This window comes from Protopterus annectens, chromosome 8.part0 (assembly GCF_019279795.1).
Source record: "Protopterus annectens isolate FY-2018-M chromosome 8.part0, PAN1.0, whole genome shotgun sequence".
Taxonomy (NCBI): domain Eukaryota; kingdom Metazoa; phylum Chordata; order Ceratodontiformes; family Protopteridae; genus Protopterus; species Protopterus annectens.
The window spans coordinates 1,156,723,786-1,156,729,809 of NC_056741.1; positions in this window are offsets into that span (position 1 = coordinate 1,156,723,786).

Here is a 6,024-nt window from a genome sequence, read left to right on the forward strand (position 1 = left end):
AATTAACTTTTTCACCCACTGTAGTGCGATCTTGGAGTTGGTATATTTAATTCTGAGAAATGAGGGTGGAGCTTAGTAACATAGTAAATAGTGTGTGGAATGTTATTTATAGTTATTCTGTAGTTTTCAATGTTTTGAGATTCGATGTTATGACTTTTAGATATTTTGAAGTTTAGAAATTATGGTCTTGATGTTTTGATAGGTAACTATACATATATATATATATATATATATATATATATATATATATATATAAAATATATTTTTTATATATATATACAGCCACACACACACACACACACACACACACACACACACACACACACACACACACACACACACATATATATAAATACAACTATTAATGTGGCGTAGATACCTAGACGACTGTTGGGTTATATGGCAAGGTACAGCTTCAAGGTGGGAAGAGTTTGTTGAATATCTTAAAATATATTTGGAATTAAATTTGTAGGCCAGATTGATCTATTTACAGTAGACTTTTTGGATGTACATGTAACCAAGATTTTGGATGGTACTATAGTGACTACATTACATAGGAAACCATTTTCCAAAAACTCAATGTTACATGCTAATAGTTGTCATCCTCCCCATGGGGTCAAAAATATACCAGCAGCTCAATTTCAAAGGATTAGATGTATTTGTTCTACACAGGAGGAATTTGAAACACAGGCAGTATCCTTAAAAAAGAGGTTTCTAGATAGAGGGTATCATATGCCAACAGTAGATAGGGTCTATCACAAGGGACAACAACAGGATAGATCAGTGGTATTACAATACAAAAACAAGTGTGGTCAACAAGGGTCTCAGGATGTAAGATTTATTACCACTTATGCCAGTAATACTTTTAAAATTAAAGAAGTAATTTCAAAATATTGGCATATTTTTAGTAATGATCCATTTTTTTCAAATATGGTGAAACAACATTACCAGTTTGGGTATCGACGTGGTAAAACACTTGGACAATATTTTTCAGGATTTAAGAAGGATACAATTTATACAGTACCCAGGGTGATAGGCCCCAGTTTTTGTGGGAACTGTAAATACTGCAAACTGGTTTCAAGAACTACTTCTTTTACCTCGGTTAACACCAATAAGGTTTATGATATTAAACATCATATAAAATGTACCAGTACTTGGGTTATTTACATGGCAGTTTGCCAGTGTGGGGCTTTCTACATTGGGCAAACTTCATGTAGTTTTAAACAAAGGATAGCATTGCACATCAGTGATATAAAATGCAAACGCACACGCAGTGCATTATATAAACATACTATTCAGCATCAGGCATCCCATTTTATTTTTGTAGGTATTGATATGATAACAACACAGGTGGTTAGTAAATCTTTTGGTCATCAGTTACTTTCCAGTAAGGAACGAAGGTGGATTGTTAACTTGGGTGCGCTTTTTAAACCTGGGCTTAATGATCATTGGTGATAATTTATAAATATATAGGTAGTCTGAATTAGAAAATTGGTAAACATTCACTAGTTATTAGTAGGGGTTCATCCATGTGTGTATGTATGTATTTGTTAGTGCACATGAGTATATTGATGCTAGTGTTAGCACTAATTTATATGGGTATATGTTTGGGTATATGCATGTATATATGTATACATATGTATGTATAGAGTGGTCTGTGTATATACATGTGTGTATATGTGTGTATGTGTATCTACAGGTATTAGTGCACACATGTTTGTTTACAGGTGTTTCTTTAGAATGACTTGTGCAAGTTTTCAATATGCAAATTAATGATTATTATACATTAAGGGGTATTTATAGTCATCCTAGTTTAGTTTTATAGTTATAGGATAATGTTTCAGGTAATGATTTTACTATATGTATGTGATTATAGTAACTTTAGCAGGAGTCTGTTACTTTAAATGGGCGTGCTATGATAGTTTTATAAAAAGCATGTATCCACGCTTTTCTGTACTCACTGTTGATGCTTTTTCAAGCGAAACCGGTCTGGGGAAGATCATGTTCACAATAAAGCTTTTTAAACAGAGTGCTTAGTGCTGCCTACGTCTCCTTGCTGAGTGCTGGAAAATTTTTGGGTGGATTATATAGATATATATATAGATATATATAGATATATATATATATATATATATATATATATATACATATGTACAGATATAGATAGATAGATATTTTAGTTACCTTAGAGGACAAACTTTAGGGGAGCATTTTTCTTCACATAAGAAGGGAAGCACCCATGACAGGGGTGCATCAGTAAAAACTTTAGCGGGTAGCACTTATTTTGGACATTGTAAATTTTACAAGTTGATATCAAGAACCAAATCCTTCACATCTATAAATACCCCCAAGGTTTATGACATAAGACATTTAATAACATGCACAAGTGAATGGATCATATACATGGCAGTATGCCAATGTGGGTCTTTTTATATAGGACAGACGTCATGCTCATTTAAACAACGTATATCATTATATGTGAGTGATATTAAATGTAAGTGTTCATGTAGTGCATTATACAAACATAAATTAGCTCATAATACAGCACATTTTGTATTTTTGGGGATAAAGAAAGTGGAGGGTGATCATCTTATGGTTTCCGAAAGGCATGATATCTTGACCAGGAAGGAACGTATGTTGATTATAAATCTGGGAGCATTGTTTAAACCAGGTCTTAATAACCATTGGTAATAATTGGTATAGGATCATTTTAATGGCTCCCTATTACCCTGTCACAGATGCAGGTTGTCGAATGCTTCTTTGTTGAACTGAAAAGCGTGAAAAGGCAAAATAGCGAAGCGACTTTTCAGTGAATTCCCTGGAAAAGAATTTGTTTGGCCGCTTTCGCTACTTTGCTTTTTCAGCACTGTAGTGCAATCTCAGAGTTGGTATATTTAAGTAGGTGAAGTGTGGGGCACAGCCCCCCCACGTCGGGGGATGTGGGGGGGTGAAGCCCCCACATTATGTAATGTTTCACATTTTTATTTTTTAGGAACAGCGATTTTTTTCCCTTGGAAAAAATTGCTGTTCTGATGTTTTGACGATGTAAGCTTTCGTTTACATGGGGTTGATTATGTGTCGTTCGCTCTTCTGAGCATGCGATATAATATAGCCCCATATTAACAGGTTGATAGGTGATTATAATTAAGTATCATATAGGTTTTTGCATCTGTATGCATGTATGTGCTAATGTTTAAGAGTTTAGTTTGTGATACATGCATTCGTATATATGTGCATGTAGACTTTTTATATATATTTTTATATATATTTTCACATTTCAATATATGTATACATGGCTGCTAAGAGGTTTGTGCCTTTAAATGCATGTATGCATGTAGGTGCAAGTATATAAGAGTTTTGTATGTGTACATACATGCATCATAGTATGTATGTATGTGCACAGAAATATAAATATATATATATATAGGTCCCCTTGGAATGGTCGACATTTCACAATGTCGACATTCATATGGCCGAGACCATATGATCAACATTTGAAATGTCGACCATACAAGTAGAACATACTCCATTACTGATGACTAAAAGTCAATGCAAAGGAAAGAAAACACTGGAAAGAAAACAGCAAAGAAAGAAATAGTACTATGAAAAGAACCCTCCATAAAACTCAGATATACAGGCTGAAGATAAAGTGCGAATACAGAAGCCCTTTGAAAAGTTGTAGCCTGAAGCTGAAATATTAGGTAAATTAGATGAATCCTAGACCTGTACTAATACTGAGGAAGACAGCAAGCTGAACAGGAAGAATTGTAGAAATTTGTACCAGTAAACTACGTTAAAGCTCAAGGAGATGGAAAAAATGTCAGTTTCACAACACAGAAGAACAGAGTCTGTGATAACTATGATGGTTGTGAAGGGCAAACAGTTATGTTACCAAGAAAAGTTGTATAATAGCAAGAACTTTCCCAGATATCCAGAAAAGCCATCCCAGTTAAATAATCTAGATTTGGAAGACCACTGTGAAAAAACAGGCAGGTAAATGGTTAGTTCAAGAGTTGAATGCTAAATTCTAAAAAGTTGCATTCATTAAAATGTCTTTTAAATGTGTGAAAAAATCTTGTTTTTATAAAAGCCTTTTACAGGTTTAGCATAAAATTAATGTGTAAAGTATTTAATGTTAAGTAATGTATACTGCACCACTGAATGTTACAAAGTAAGTATATTTTATAACTAGAAAATGTAGTACATGGGTTGTAAAGCTTTAAATATAATGCCTCAGTACAGGAAACTTTGTAAATTATTTAGTTTAGATTTGTTGACCAGATATATAGGCTGATCATTTGACCTTTTTCAGCCATGTGCCAAGACAACACTATCATAGGCAAGTGAAACAAAAAGGTAGCATAATCTTATTATGTTATAATTTTTCAGACACATTACAAAGTGTTAAATGGATACAAAGATCGACAGTGCACATGCAGGCAGAACTACATACATCTGGTATCCTGTGCAGATTCTCAAACTGGCAGCCCCAGAACTTCAGGAGCAAAAAAATAAAAAATAAAATAAAAAAACTCTTCTTCTCCTGCAGCTGTAGCAAGCTGCTTGTTAAAACTTTCACAAGCAACTTGCTGCAGCTAATGAATATACATGCACGCATTCACTTCACACTTCTGCTGCGTGGTAAATGCAGTTATCTGCATTTCTGCTTTCATTTATTTATAAATTAAAGCCAATACTGCAGTCCCACACAATCAACATCACATGATCATGCACCTTGACAAGTTGCACTCAGGGCAGCTCTCCCCTTCAATCCATCTAATTACAGCTCTGAACATGTCAAATAAAATTTTAAATCTCTTATAAGGAATTTTAAACAAAGCTCTTACACCAAAAGTCTTAAAAGTTTTTTGCAGTATGAGAAAAGAGAAAGAGAGAGAAAAAAAGTCATTTACAGTTTTGAAAGTCGTGCATTGCATAGTTTCATAGAAGGTTACAAGGCTAACAGCCCTAGAGCCCTTACAAGCCTAGCCATATCTATCTGAGTTACCCCAGTTGTCAATGTTTAGGTGAATGAAGTTCACAGAGGAGAGGATCTATGGTAGTTAATACTAACTTCCTCTGTCCAGTAGGGACAGGAGCAACTCCCCAGGAGTGAATTTGCTGTCACCCATCTATTGATCTAGGTTGTGTTTGAAGGGGGTCAGGGAGGGACTATGTATCACGTGAATTGGGAGCTTGTTCCAGAGAAGTGGCAGTCCCTTGGAGATGTATGTATCTCTCCAGCATGACCTTTTCATGTTAGAGGCTAGGTTAAGATCCTTGGAGCAAGTGACCCTAATGCAGTTTGATTTACGAATGTGTAGCATTTACATTAGGGTTGGGTCAGAGACTGCCCCGTAAGCCAGGCACACATCACTCCTTAGCAACCTGTAGGAGACCGAATACAGTGACAAGGGTTTCAGTCTTTCATCGGAAGACTTGTTTTGTGTACTCTGTAATTTCTTGGTGAGAAATCTCTGTGGTCTCTCCAGTTGTTGCAGGTATCTGGTGAGGTACATGCAAAAGGGAGCATTTTACTCAATTACTGGTCTGATGAGGGCTGAGTATAATGGACATAACATCCTTAGATCTAGTTGAGATGCCTTTACTTATAAGATGTGCCACACAGAAGGATTTCCTTACTACTGTGGATATGTGATGGTCAAAGTTCAGATTGCTATCAACCCGAGTACCCAGATCATGTACCACTGGGTCTACACTTAGAGGGGTGCTGTCTATAATGTAATTATCAGGGATGTCAGCTTTCCCAAAGAGACTAATAATGCATGTTATTGCATTCAGCTTTAGTCCGTGGCTTTGGCACCAATCATTTGTCTGTATTAACCCTGTCTGCAGTATATTAATATTATTGGAGGACTCATTGATTGCTCCCAATTTTCAACCATCAGTGAACTTGGTCAGCCACAGGCCATCTAAGTTTGCCTAGACTTCTGAGAAATACATTTTGAACAGTAAAGGGCCCAGCACAGAACCCTGTGTTATGCCACTGGTGACTGGTCTTTG